Raw genomic sequence first — 16,231 nt, 5'->3', positions numbered from 1 at the left:
CACTGGGCTGTTTCCTCTAACCAGTATTCCGGACTAACGTACTATAACCTAGCCTCTTGTCCCCTGATCTGGATTATTGTAATACAAACCCTATGAATTAATGGAGCAGAATATGTAATATCTTGGTAAACATATGTGTATGCAGGCCTCCATATACCCTCTTTTGCTTCCTGTCTTCTGTGTTTTAACCTTCTTCATTCTGTTCTTCTGTCACCGTACATGCCCTGTGCCTACTCATCACCCCAAACGTATGGTTGTCCAAGAAGCTGCGCGTGCAGCCTTGACCCCGCCCGCAGTAACAAGTGGGTCTTTGACTGAAGTATGCCGCTTTTTAATTTAAGTGTATTGCCGTTTTCCATGATGAATATTTTTGTGCCCATGGTAGCATGCTTTATCTGTAAGACAGCTGTAGCTGTCAATCCTGTGACTGGGGATCCAGTGCTTTAAGGAGTGAAAGCTGGCGCAGGGAGCTGCGCAAGCTGTCATAACCGGCGCTCGGTCTCTCGGCTGCCTTGGGTACCTAGGCAACGGTACACTAACAACACAGCGGCATACGGAAGTCAGATGCGCACGGATGCGCACGCCCACCTCTCTGCTGCTTAATGATTGGACGAGCGTCCCAGGCGGGTGTCCCGATTGGCCGGTTTTTTCAGGGAACAGATGTGGCTTTTAAAGGGCACGGTGATGCCGTTTTGGATACGGTTCTGTTTTAATTCACTCTATTTCCTCTTGTCTTATGTCCTCTATGTCCTCCCTACCCTGCACCACCACATTATATGTTACAGAATGATTTGACAACAACCCTGGTTGCCTAGCAACCATTTGCGCTGGTTTTGGCGCCGTTTGCTCACACTTGGCTTTAAATGGTGGGGGTGGAGGGGCCCTCTGGTTGTTTGTTTGTGTACTCCTGACGAAGATCCCTGTGGGGGATCGAAACGTTGAGACTAATAAAGATTTTTTATTTTTGAACGAAAACCCCTGTGAGTGCCGCCTTTCTGCATATTTGTACTTACCTTACTTGGCAGGCACCCAGGTATGTACCGAAGTAAACGGTGTGCACCTTTGGAACTGTATATATATATATATATATATATATATATCTATATATATACTGTATATATATATATATATATATATATATATATATATATATATATATATATATATATATATAGTGAATAAAGTACCCCTCTTGTAAAATATAAGGATATTATAAGTTACCGAGGAGTTATTGATTTTTTTTTTTTGTTAAACAGCACCATTGTGCTTTCAGTTCTTATTGCATTTGCAAAAAAATTTAGTTGCAAACTTTTGTTAAAATCTGTATACTTGGAGTTTATTTTTCATTTAACTACTACTCATATGGTACTTGAAGTTGTTTGGATAATATAACACAATTATGACTACTTACATTTACACATAAATATATGGTTTATTGACATAAATATATGGTTTATTGATCTTAATGTGGGATACAAAGCACCCAGATATTGAGGGGCACATTTACTTAACTCGAGTGAAGGAATAGAATTAAAAATACTTAGAATTTCGTATTTTTTTGGCTACTTCGACCATCGAATTGGCTTCTTTCGACTATCACTTCGACTTCGAATCGAACGATTCCAACTAAAAATTGTTCAACTATTCGACCATTCGATAGTCGAAGTACTGTCTCTTTAAAAAAAACTTCGACCACCTAATTTGCCGCCTAAAACCTAGCGAGCATCAATGTTAGCCTATGGGGAAGGTCCCCATAGGCTTTCTAGCCAATTTGGGATCGAAGTAAAATTGTTCGATCGATGGATTAAAATCCTTCGAATCGATTGATTCGAAGGATTTTTCCTTCGATTGTTCGATCACAGGAAATGCGGTAAATCCTTCGACTTCGATATTCGAAGTCGAAGGATTTTACTTTGACGGTCGAATATCGAGGGTTAATTAACCCTCGATATTTGACCAATAGTAAATGTGCCCCAATGTGTTCAGATTAATTATTAATAGTTGACCCTGTGTTAGTAAGCTATTAATAGCATATAAACTATAGATTGTACTTTTTGGTCCAACAGCAATATAGACTGAGAGTAGTAGTAGATACTATTATGTAGTAAATGTACAGATGTAAAAATGTACAGATGTTTTTTTAAGAAACTGGCAAAATATGAACACTTTTTTTCTTTTGAAATGATAGGAGTGCTCTAACAATGTATACAGGGAGGGTATGTGTGTGTGGCAGTTACTGAGTGAAACATAGGTGTGAATTGCTCTTCCCATTGATGCCAAAGCAAAACATGGCATATATACATTTATCACTGTGTACAAAGCTTAAAAGTAAGGGAAATGTTTTAATGGTAGCCCCAAAGCCATGTCTGGTCTGGGAGTCAAAATTACACAGAGGCCCAAACAGGCCCCATCAGCCCAATAAATAGTGACTTTCTATGGCACCTATCAGCACTTGCCAGAACCTACAGATTGCTAGTCCAGGCCTGCCCAAAGCTGAAAAAAGGTGACAACAAGGTTGCCAGGTCTAATTTTCAAAACCAGCCAAAGTCAGAGGCACTACAAATGTTCAAAATAGCCCAATCTGTGCAGTGAAAAAAAAGTAGGCCAAATCCGTACCTTGGGTAGTTTGTAGTTTCAAAACCCGTCTGGGCTTTAAATTAGTAGCCCAATTTAGCTGGAAACCAACCAACCTGGCAACCCTGGGTGACGCAAACATAGCCATAAACTCTACTTAAATTCATGCTGTAAGCAATGATTCAGATGGAATTTGTCCTATATGAGTACTTTTGTCCTTGAGTTAAATAAACGAGACAACACAGTTTGCTGGATGGAAAGAGGAATTTCATTCCTAGATGATGTCCATCTTAAATCCCACTTTCAGCTGCATCTGCTATTTTGCAACTTTCAACTTCACAAGCAGTTTTGTCCCAGTTTGCTGTCCATAACCTTCAAAGAGAACACACGCCATCCTTTGTTTCCAAACACTTTACACAACGTATTCATAGATCCAGTGCAAAGCCCTTAAAGGGGTGGTTCACCTTTAAAGGAAAACTATACCCCCCAAACAATGTAGGTCTCTATTAAAAGATACTGAGTAAAACAGCTCATGTGTAAAACCCTGCTTCATGTAAATGAACCATTATCATAATAATATACTTTTTTAGTAGTATGTGCCATTGGGTAATCATAAATAGAAAATTGCCATTTTAAAAAATAAGGGCCGCCCCCTGAGATCGTAGGATTCACAGTGCACACATACAAACCACATGTAAGGTCACATGAGCCAATTAACAGACAGTTCTGCCTTTTGCTTCCTCACTTCTTCCTGTTACAGTTAGTGTTGTAGTATTTCTGGTCAGGTGATCTCTGAGGCAGCACAGATAGAGTCACGAAATGGTGGTTCAAGGCAAGAGATGTAAAAGGGCATTTTTTATGTAAATATATATTCCAGTTTGGTAAGATTCTTCAATATGTCATTCAATTTGATTTAAACTATCTGTTGCTTAAGTATCCATTTTGGGGGTATAGTTTTCCTTTAAGGTATCTTTTAGTATGTAATAGTATGGCAAATTCTAAGCAACTTTTAAATTAGTTTTCATTATTTTATTTTTTTTAGTTTTGTAATTATTTGCCTTTTTCTTTTGAGTCTTTGCAGCTTTTAAATGGGGGTCACTGACCCCATCTAAAAAGCAAATAATTAGATCACTGACCCCATCTAAAAAGCAAATACTATGTAAAGCTACACATGTATTGTTATTGCTACTTTTTTCTATTTAGGCCTCTACTATTCATATTCCAGTCTCTTATTTAAGCATGGTTGCTAGGGTAATTTGGATCAGAATATCACTCTCTACATTATACTAAAAATTATCTCAAAGGTGAACAACCCCTTTAAAGGACAAGTAAACCCTTTACCACAAGTCACTAGTACTTAAGAGAGTCCCTGTACTGCCTCAGCTGTTAATACTTGTATGAGGTTTAATGTTAATGTTTCATTGCTTAAAGAGGCTACAAAGGTGGGGTTTCAAGTAATTTGAAAAAAAAAATTGTCACACGCGCTTCAAAAGCGTGCCACGCATCAAATACGATGCTCGTCTCAAATCCATTTCATGAATTTTTCACAAAATTCGCAAATTTTTTGGCAAAGCGAATCCCCATAGATTCGCCCATCACTAATAATTCTGCTTCCAGCATAGTAGTCTAATTTCTTCTGTTTGAGGCCTACCTCTTTTAATTCTAATTATGTTACTTCTAATACTGTAAAGCTTGAAAGTAACGGAAAATTTTTATTGGTAGCCCCAAAGCTGAAAAAATGTGACAAACAAAACACCCATAGAAGATTGGTTGCATTGCGTAGCAAAAAAAAAATAACGTTGCGCGTCAAAACACAGATAACAGATAAGCTCACGACAAATTATTTTGACGCGCGACGAAATCACGGCACACATCTCTTTACGCCAATTCGTCAGGTGCAAATTAATTACCAGTAAGCTTCACTAAAATGTAAAGTTGCTTCTCAGCAGCCGAACGCTGGCGTCGTTTGGTTAGTACTCTTAAGGTGGCCATAGACTCACAGATCCGATCGTACGAATCGAGGATTCTTATCATTTTCTGATTGTGTGTGGCGTGTGCCGACATCTTTCGTCCGGCGGAGATCGGTCGTTTGGTCGATCGGTCAGGTTTGATGTTGACCTGACCGATCCCGCCGGAGCCCATGGCACATCGTAATCTGATCGTTCGGCCATACGGCGGAACAATCAGATTACCCGGATATAGCCATGCCTGTTAATGGCATATCGGGGAAAGATCCGCTCGTTTGGCAACATCGCCAAACGAGCGATCCTTGCATCTATGGCCACCTTTACACTAAGATCAATTTGAAAAGGGCGTGTACATATAGGTCATATGGATGTCTTCATAAGAGATGTAGGTGCAAATGCTTGAAGTGGCCACTTATTATTACACATGTCCAAGGAAGCTAAATAAAGACAAACGAGATCCTCTAATACCCTAGACATGAGCCCACCCTAAAACAAATGTGCCCCTCAAATGGTTGGAAAAAAATGTCAACACAAAAATCTTTAATAGTTAGAACTTTTGAAGGCAACCCCGCCAATAAAAAATTATAAAAACGCCAGCGTTTTTTACAACTTTTATGACTTTACCGCATACAGGATATGATGTCATTGACATAAGATTGAGGATGTAGCTTCATCTTATCATTTCTCCTGGTCTAAGGTGTCACGCAAATTGTCCTCTACTCTTGTTAGTATAGTAGAGATCTCCTTATGGCTTGGATTTCTGATGAAATTTTGCTAGCAACGTCCACTTCGCCCTTTAGTAAATCTGCCCCATAGAGTTATATTGACTAAGTATGAGTTTATATGCAGAGGGTGCCTTATTGAGGTTTATATAGTGCTTTATGTTCTTTTGGTGGTTATTTGAGATTGATGCAGTGTTAAAATAGGTGCAGATAGTCAGTATTGCAAGCATCTTGAACATACAGGGGTGGAGAGGGGTGGTGTCGGCTGGGGCAATGTGTGTGCCTGTGGCATTCTATTTGCACATAGGCCGCTCCATGGCCCTTTCCTTTACTCTAGGTTCATCCTGGAGCAAAGTAAAGGTAGCCGCTGACAATTTGTTTCCTTTTTGACTTGCAATATTGTTGAGCTAGGTCTACATCTGCATCTTTTTTACAGATGACCAAGCATTTTCAATATTTTCATTATTGTGTTGGACTTGTTAATTAACTTTTCTGAAAGTGAGGAAACACAGGGCTATGGAAGATAGCTTTTAGTACAAGTTGATCCCGGGAGAGGTCCAATTGCAATCTTGAGGCAAGATTGGAGAGTCTTCAAATGGGGGTTTTTGGCCTTCCTCTGGATCAGCTAGCAGTTAGGCAGGTTATATATAGGGATGTAGCGAACCGCCGAGTATGTGTTCGCGAACGCCGTTCGCGAACACCGGCAAAAAATGCGAACAGTTCGCGAACTTCGAACATCCGAAAATCGTTCGGTTCGAACGATCGAAGGATTTTTAATCGTTTGATCGAACGATTTTCGTTCGAATCGAACGAAAATCGTTCGATTTTAGCGACCGAATGGTCGAATGGTCGAACGATTTTGACGCGAACGCCTATTGGCGAACGTCGCGCGACGTTCGCGAACTTGCGGCGGACGCGAACAGCCGATGTTCGCCGCAGAACAGTTCGCTACATCCCTAGTTATATACAGACTAAAGGTTGAACTTGATTGGCGTGTGTCTTTTTTCAATGTAACTTACTATGTTACTATGTAATATTACTGTTTTATGGGTATGTATTTGCAAGAGTTTAGTGGTTGAGAAAGCAATCAGCAGATGGACGCACCTGCCGCTGCTGCTGCCGGTAACCCTGACAATAACACCTTTAGAATCAAAATTGATGTAATTTCTTATGGGGAAGGTCTCTCCTGTTATACTGCTTTTAAAGGTATTTTGCACTAATATATGTTTCACACTTTAAAACCTATTTCTCCCACATCTATAAGATCCTTTCATCTCTAACCAATTATTTTATTTTCCTTCTTTTTGTCTAGTTTTGGGTCGGTATATACTTGGAGATATGTTAATTATTTCATTATAATGGAGCCTATGGGAGATTGCCTTTCCATAATTCTGAGCTTTCTGGATAATGGGTTTCTGGATAATGGATCCTATACCTGTATTATATTTTGCAAAGTAATAGGAGCACTAGCTGCTCATGCATCTGTGGAGTATGCAGAGTGTAACATATAATTATACCATTGAATGATACCGTGATAGTCCCACAGTGATCAGAGATGATTTCTGCCAAAAAAAGGAACTCTATATACTATATATATATATATATATATATATATATATATATATATATATATATATATATATATATATATATATATACACACACAATTCCAACGTTTATGATGCACTAATCCCAATGTATATCAAAGTCAAGGGTGCTGATCCCAATAGCAGTGAGTAATTCCGCTTCTTAGTTATATTGGTCCAACCAGATCGCACTCCATATTTAAAACATAGCTTTTATTAGCTTGTTAAAATGTATCACAAAATGGCATTCTTCACAACATAGTAGCAGCGTCATTTGTATCAAGACACTTATCTGTTAAAAGTCCAGCATAAAAGCTATATCCATCCACACTCACGCGACGTTTCGGGACACATCCGTTCCCTTTCTCAAGCGTATGTATCGTGTAGTAGCGTGTAGGACTCCATTGCACACACTTTCTGCTTCCTCGTTAGGCGGGGCATACGTGGTAAGTAACTGTGATGATGCTTCCTCACCTGGAGGCCGGATCTGCACGTCAGTCACCATATATCTCCACCCTCCCGTTACTATGCAAAGTCCATAGTTACCAAAGAAAAGAAATATATCAGTAACAGCAAATTACATGGGCATTTTTCACTATATCTGATGATTGTAGTTGTTTGAGCAGATTATGCCAAAATGAAAAGCAAAAGTTAACAGATGAATGGCAAAAAAGAAAAATTTTTTTTAAAAAAATACAAAAATACTTATAATGAAAATATTCAAAAAATATACACAAAATAATATTAGTTGCCCAAAATATTACTACTCACCCTAAATGAGTACTTTACAAAAATAAATGCAAGTCAAAATCACGATTTAGACCCCTTGGACTGAGAGTCCCTAGCCTGTCAATCCATTTAACTTCTGCTCTTTTTAATGCTAGAACACGATCTCCTCTTCTTTTCAGAGGTGGGACATGTTGGATAACTCTGAATTTCAGCTCCTCTGATGTATGTCCTTGTTCTAAACAATGTCTAGAGACTGGCAATGATCTATTGCCCACGTGTATAGTTGATCTATGTTGAGAAAACCTATCCTTCACCTTCTGGGTGGTTTCTCCAACATAGACCAACCCACATGGGCACACCAGCATGTATACAACAAAATTGGTATCACACGTATTATAACCCTTAATTTGATATTTCTGATCCCTATGTGGATGGTCAAAATCAGGACCTACCAATACAAATCGACACTGGGCACAACCCTTACATCTATACATGCCCTCTTTCTTGGGACCCCAAAACATTGCCTTATTAGGTGGTTTCCGTATGTCTGCATTCACTAGTCTACTCCCTATGGTTGCTCCTCTGCGATAGGACATCATAGGGCCTTGTTGAAACTCTGGAATTGAAGGATATGCATCTTTTAATAAGTGCCAATGTTTATCTAATATGCATTTAAATTTGGAACTGGCAGAATTATACTGGGATACATAAGCTAATCTGTTACCTGTAGTACGCCGATCTCTTGATGTACATCCAAGAATCCCTTCCTTAGCAGCCTGTTGGTTTTTTTGTATTAGCTGATTCGGGTATCCCCTATCTGTATATATATATATATATATATATATATATATATATATATATATATATATATATATATATATATATATATATATATATATATATATATATATATATATATATATATATATATATATATATATATATATATATACACATACATATATATATATACACATACACTTTTAAGCAAAACTAATAATACTTTTTTTCCGGCAGTATCAGACTCATTTATAAACTTTGCGCAGGGCAGAATGATTCGCACACTGAAAATATTTGCCCTGCGCATGGTTATATTTATAAAGCTGGATAAAAGTGATGTACTTAGGGGCATATTTATCAAGGGTCGAATTTTGAATTTGAAAAACTTCGAAATTCGAATTCAAAAACCCAAAATTAAGTCAAAGTTTTTCTTTGGCCAAATAGGACCGTTTTCGATTGACTAGGTCCGTATTTGGCTGAATTAGAATCATACGAATCAAATTAATATCACATTCGATCGAATTTGAATCAAAGTTTTTCTCAAAAAAAGCTTAGATTTTTCAAAGTCCACCAATTGACTCCATATGAGTTCTAGGAGGTCTCCCATAGGCAATTCGGCATGTTTTAGATGACAAATGGTCGAAGTTGAATTTTTAAAGATACAGTACATAATACATTTCGATATTCAAATTTTCAATTTTTTTCCAAATTCAAATCTAATTTAGACTATTTCCTAGTTGAAGTACATAAGCAATAGCTTGAAATTTGGATTTTTTTAATTCAAAAATTCACCTCGACCTTTGATAAATCTGCCCCTTAATGTGCAAACAGAATTGCAATTTTGGACTGCGAATGTCCACAAGAGCTTTTTAAATATGTCAAAGAATGCAAATTGGGAATACTCTGTGTTTGAGTTACGCCTCAACCTTGGTGGTGGAGAAACATATTCGCAAAACAGTTTTGCAAATTGCGAATTTAAGTTACTGTCAACGTTTTTTTTGTGCACAACAACCTCGCACACTGGGAGCACTCAAGCAAACACCCGTCTCATTTGTGAGCTATTTGCGAAAATTTATTCTCAATGCAAATTCACAAAAACTGGAAAGACGGGCACAACAGTGCAATATTTTAGCGATCAGGAAAAAGCAATACAACCATTTGTGAATAAATATGCGCTGCATGAACTTTATAAATGACCCCCACTGAGTTTGGTGCAGCCTAATAATGTATTCCAATAGAACTGATCACTGTATGCTAATATTGAATATCAGGTTTGTTACAATATGAATTACATCCTCCTAAGGGAAAAGTGAGAGGAAAATGGATATAACCTTATCACAGCTCCGCTATGTCCCCTATCCTACCCTCTTCACTTATTTCAGTTAATATTGAGTTCCACCTCAAATTAAAAAAAAACATGGTCCAAGACATCCACCTTCTCCACTAACCATTTATAAAATAAAATACAGAATAAATAGAACTTTATGTCATCTATGGTAAAAAAACACTGCAGCAAGAAAAAAATAATAGAATAATATTATTGCCAGTTTTCCAGTAAGGCTGGAACTACATAATGTGTCTTCTTGAGATCAAACGTGCTGAGAGGAAGCACGTGCGAGGAGATGGATGTGGCGAATATTAGGTAGGTAATAGAAATGTGGGACCTTGTTGCTGCGTGCATCCGACACGACTATTGGATAGTGATGGGCGAATAAATTCCGGCGAATACATTTGCGAAACTACAGCGTCAAGAACGAGATGCCGGCGCCGTTTCGCGAATTTCTCGACGTTTCACAAATTTCGCTGGAAATTCATGAATTTTTCAGCGAAACGGCCCAAATTCGCCCATCACTACTGTTGGATGCGAACGCTGCACGTTGTGTCTACATCTGACACTCGTGTTGTGTCGGATGCATGCATTGACAAGATTCGACATTTCTATTACTTACCTTATATTTGCCACATCCGTCTCCTCGCATGCGCTTCCTTTAAGCGCGTCAGATCTCAAGAAGATGCATCGTGTAGTCCTGGCTTGTTAACATGCACCACTAGCAGCCTCATTGCATCAGTGATAAAAGAAGGCAATTGAACAAGACCCACCAGAACCCAAAAAATATAAAAACAATGTAACGGTTAGTTTATAGATCAATATTACTCTTTATAAATAAAGCGGATATCAGCATCAAAATGTCCTACCAATAAGGTTAAATGTATAAGGTTAAATGCTCCTTAATTAACCTGATAAAACCCAAAATATAATAGCAATTCAGGTTTTCACTCGATTTTATTGACTTTTTACACAATCCGACTAATTTGGGTTATTTTATTAATAAATAAGGTCACATCGAGCATGGGAGTTTGGTCGTGTTTTTTTTTAAAATAAAATATCAGATAAATTCGGATTTTAGTGAACAACACCCTTGGGGGCATATTTATCAAGGGTCGAATTTCAAATTGAAAAAACTTTTTCAAAAAGACCAACCGAAATTAAGTCAAAGTTATTTTTGGTCGAATAGGTCCAGTTTCGATCAAATAGGTCCGTAATTTTACAGTGGGCTCATGTGTAGGGCATTATATTAACTCTCTGTTTTAAGGTTCCCTGGACATTTGTAAAAAAAAATGGTAACTTCAAGCATTTGCACCAACATTTATCATAAAGACCTCCATACAACTTTAAATTACCAGCCGTATGCAAATTGACCTAAGCGCAAAATCACTAGACACAAACAACGCTATGTAATGCTTGCACTGTCTAAGTAACGATAGCGAAAAGTCGACAGCATTTGGTGCCCAGGGTGCAACTGAATTAGAGTAGTAGTAGAGAATTCGTGCCTGGCAAAGTGGTGCGAAGCAGTAGCTGGTGACAATCACCCTTTAGTAAATCTGCCCCATAGAGTGGAGTGCTGGGTTAATATTTATAGTATATAAATATAAGCCACACCTGCGTGTACACAACTGATTTTTAATTAAAACCTAGGGAGGAGCAGCATTTTTGTCTCGTATATCTTATATGGGGAGTATGCAATGCTTGCTCTCCCAATCCCCCTTTAAGGTGAGCCCTGCAGTTCAAAAGGTGTTTATAAGCTCAAAAGCTGAAAGGTATTTTTGCAAGACGTTATGCCAAATAACAAAACAAAGCACCAAAGAAAATACTCTTTTTTTTGTCTAAATTAGTTAGGAACTGATGCAAGGACACTTCCTTGACACAACAGCTTATGCATACTTTGTACAAACTATGTAAACAAAATATATTCTATATATAGAATCCTGGCTGTGTTATCAATCAATTGAAGGAGTCAGGTGTATATCGGGATTTAAATAGTTAAAATGTCCACATTTTATTTAAATACTTTTAAAAAAACAGTTCTGTTTTTTAAAAGTATTTAAATAAAATGTGGACATTTTAGCTATTTAAATTCCGGTGTGTACCTGACTCCTTCGATTGATATATATATATATCTATATATATCTATATATATCTATATATATATATATATATATATATATATATATATATATATATATATATATATATATATATATATATATATATATATAACAAACAAAGGAAAGTTGCGCTCACCACTAATTTTTAAAACCATAAGGCGGGGGTGCAATGAGGCTGTGACCATAAAATACATCAACATGGGTTGAGTGCAGAGGACTCTTGTATGTGTCTATATATATATATATATATATATATATATATATATATATATATATATATATATATATATATATATATATATATATATATATACAGTACATACAGTGATGTCTACACTCTCAGGTCTTAAAAAGTGAAATAGTTATTTATTAAAAAGATATATAAGAGGAACATTTGCATACAGGTCTTCTCTGAACATGTTTAGATACAACTGAATATTATTTAGAATAAAGATATTTAAATCCATCTGGATAAGTGACTGACAAAAATGTCCTGAGGAGGAGTGGCTTTAACCCTGTGAATTAAACTCATCTATTTTTGTAAATGCTGTACCTATATTTGATGTTTTGCAATTAGTTAATTTTTTTGTGTTTTATTAATTTATTAAAACCTGCTATACTATATACCGCTGTCACGGTTGGCACCCAACACCAGAACAAATGCCAAGCACCCTGGTCTCGGCTTGTGCTTCACCTGTAGTGTGACCGCCGTTGGCCTCGGGAGGAGCCCTCAGCTACTTGGATGCCACCAGGACTTAACCCTTTAAGTGCCAGCAGAATTTCACATTTTGGTTACGCGAAATGCCAGCCGTTTTTGAAACATTTTGTGCTCTCTCACTTTAGGGGCATTTTCTGAGGGGAAAACTATAGTTTACCTAGGAAAACTATACATTGGTTTTTTTGGTAGAAACTGAGCTTTCTAAATCTGCCTGAGTTTTCATGTATTTCCACCTGTGCAAAAAAATTTATAGTGCTAAATACCAAAAAAAAATGAAAAATTACCATTTTTCATCGTATATCAATTTATACCAGAAAAATATTTCATTTTACGGATGAAAATCCAACTGATTTGGAAAGCCTTATGTCTCTCGAACGTGCCAATACCAGATATGTATAGTTTTAGGGAGATTTAGGATTTCTGTACAGCAAAAACTCCCGGCAGTATATTACCGAATTTTGAAAGCACTAAGGCAGAAAACGGCATGCTTTAGATTCCAAGGCAAAAAATCCTGAAACCGTAGGTTTACCCCAGAAAACCATACATTTTTGAAAAGTACACATTCTGCCGATTACAAAATGGGTAACTATGTCTCTCTACTCCCAACTACCAAACATAAAAGCTTGTCTGAACATAGCGGTTTTTCAACAAAAAATTCAAAATTCTGAAAAATCATTTCAAAGGTTTTATTTTGCTGCTCCGCATATCCCAAACTATATTAGGTACCAAGAAAAAGCACCTGAAATATGATTGCCAGGGGTCCACTGAACAATTTGATACCCATTATGCATAGGTTTACCAAAGTATCTGGCATTTAGAGACACCAATATGTAGTTAGCACATCCAAATTGTTCAGGACTTTACTTCAGCTACTGAGAAATCAACACATTGGCTGCATTTTTTGTGGGGTAAAAACACAGAAATATATGTTTACCCCCCAAACCCATATATTTTTGGAAAGTACACATTCTACTGAATCTAAAATGGGTACCCATGCCTTTCTGCTCCAAACTACTGAGTCGCAAGGCTTTCCCACAATTGTCGGTTTTGGTGAAATATCTGAAAATTTCCTCAAAGCTTCAACTTCCCAGCACCATATCGCCCATGTATCATTACGTACTAAGAAAAAGCACCCTAAATATGATTGCCAGGGTTCCTCTGAACATTTTGGTGGTCATTGTTCATAAGTTTACCAAAGTATCTGGCATTTAGAGGCCCCAAAATGAAGTTAGCGCATACAAGCAGTCCCGTGGGTAACTTCAGCTAATGAAAGATCAACACATTGACTGCATTTTTGTGGGGTAAAAACACAGAAATATATGTTTACCCCCCAAAACCCATATATTTTTGGAAAGTACACATTCTACCGAATCTAAAATGGGTACCCATGCCTTTCTGCTCCAAACTACTGAGTCGCAAGGCTTTCCCACAATTGTCGGTTTTGGTGAAATATCTGAAAATTGCCTCAAAGCTTCAACTTCCCAGCACCATATCACCCATGTATCGTTACGCACCAAGAAAAAGCACCCTAAATATGATTGCCAGGGTTCCTCCAAACAGTTTGGTGGCCATTGTTCATAGGTTTACCAAAGTATCTGGCATTTAGAGGCCTCAAAATGAAGTTAGCGCATACAAATAGTCCTGTGGGTAACTTCATCTAATGAAAAATCAACACATTGACTGCATTTTTGTGGGGTAAAAACACAGAAATATATGTTTACCCCCCAAACCCATACATTTTTGGAAAGTACACATTCTACAGAATCTAAAATGGGTACCCATGCCTTTCTGCTCCAAACTACTGAGTCGCAAGGCTTTCCCAAAGTTGTCAGTTTTGGTGAGATATCTGAAAATTGCCTCAAAGCTTCAACTTCCCAGCACCATATCACCCATGTGTCATTACGTACTAAGAAAAAGCACCCTAAATATGATTGCCAGGGTTCCTCTGAACATTTTGGTGGCCATTGTTCATAAGTTTACCAAAGTATCTGGCATTTAGAGGCCCCAAAATGATGTTAGCGCATACAAACAGTCCCGTGGGTAACTTCAGCTAATGAAAAATCAACACATTGACTGCATTTTTGTGGGGTAAAAACACAGAAATATATGTTTACCCCCCCAAAACCCATATATTTTTGGAAAGTACACATTCTACAGAATCTAAAATGTGTACCCATGCCTTTCTGCTCCAAACTACTGAGTCGCAAGGCTTTCCCACAATTGTCGGTTTTGGTGAAATATCTGAAAATTGCCTCAAAGCTTCAACTTCTCAGCACCATATCACCCATGTATCGTTATGCACCAAGAAAAAGCACCCTAAATATGATTGCCAGGGTTCCTCCGAACAGTTTGGTGGCCATTGTTCATAGGTTTACCAAAGTATCTGGCATTTAGAGGCCCCAAAATGAAGTTAGCGCATACAAACAGTCCCGTGGGTAACTTCAGCTAATGAAAAATCAACACATTGACTGCATTTTTGTGGGGTAAAAACACAGAAATATATGTTTACCCCCCAAACCCATACATTTTTGGAAAGTACACATTCTACAGAATCTAAAATGGGTACCCATGCCTTATTGCTCCAAACTACTGAGTCGCAAGGCTTTCCCAAAGTTGTCGGTTTTGGTGAAATATCTGAAAATTGCCTCAAAGCTTCAACTTCCCAGCACCATATCACCCATGTGTCATTACGTACTAAGAAAAAGCACCCTAAATATGATTGCCAGGGTTCCTCTGAACATTTTGGTGGCCATTGTTCATAAGTTTACCAAAGTATATGGCATTTAGAGGCCCCAAAATGAAGTTAGCACATACAAATTGTCCGGTGGGTAACTTCAGCTAATGAAAAATCAACACATTGACTGCATTTTTGTGGGGTAAAAACACAGAAATATATGTTTACCCCCCAACCCCATATATTTTTGGAAAGTACACATTCTACAGAATCTAAAATGGGTACCCATGCCTTTCTGCTCCAAACTACTGAGTCGCAAGGTTTTGCCAAATTTGGCGGTTTTGGTGAAATATCTGGAAATTGCCTCAAAGCTTCAACTTTCCAGCATCGTATTGTCCATGTATCATTACCAGCATAAAGCATCCTAAATATAAACATATGGGTCTACTAAACAGTTTGATACCCAATGTGCATAGATATACCAAACTATGTGGCGCACAGAGACCCCCAAATGACAATATGTATAGACATTTTCACGGCTGACGCGCTGGCTGCTGCAATATAACCACCCGGTGTGTGTATTATGCGACATTAGCCCACCTAACAGTACAGAGACCCCAGAAAACCATATATTTTCAGAAAGTACACATTCTGACGAATCCAATATGGGTAAATAAGTGTTTCTACTGCAAACTGCCAAACTGCAAAGCAATGCTGAACATAACGTTTTTTATCAAATTTCGGAAAATCGTCACAAAGCTTGAATTTTACCCCATTATATGCCACACATTTCGTAACGTATCAGCATAAAACATCCTAAATATGAACGCCAGGGGTCTACTGAACACTTTGATGCCCAATATGCATAGATATACCAAACTATGTGGCGCACAGAGACCCCCAAATGACAATAGTGTATATACATTTTCACGGCTGACGCTCTGGCTGCTGCAATATGAGCACCTGGAGTGTGTATTATGCGACATTAGACCCCCCTAACAGTACAGAGACCCCAGAAAACCATATATTTTCAG

The 16,231-nt window shown here is 37.7% G+C and overlaps 1 protein-coding gene across 1 annotated transcript in view; it reads right to left on the bottom strand.

Moving 5' to 3' along the window:
- amph.L (amphiphysin L homeolog) overlaps positions 1 to 7,257 on the bottom strand; it is a 110,558-nt gene extending 103,301 nt beyond the window's left edge. Inside the window, 1 exon segment of the mRNA NM_001091610.1 lies at positions 7,142 to 7,257. The gene's annotated coding sequence lies outside the window, so the exon portion shown is untranslated.
- Positions 7,258 to 16,231: the final 8,974 nt, after the last annotated feature.

This window comes from Xenopus laevis, chromosome 6L, assembly GCF_017654675.1.
Source record: "Xenopus laevis strain J_2021 chromosome 6L, Xenopus_laevis_v10.1, whole genome shotgun sequence".
Lineage (NCBI taxonomy): Eukaryota > Metazoa > Chordata > Amphibia > Anura > Pipidae > Xenopus > Xenopus laevis.
This window is presented reverse-complemented; position numbering and strand designations above follow the sequence as displayed.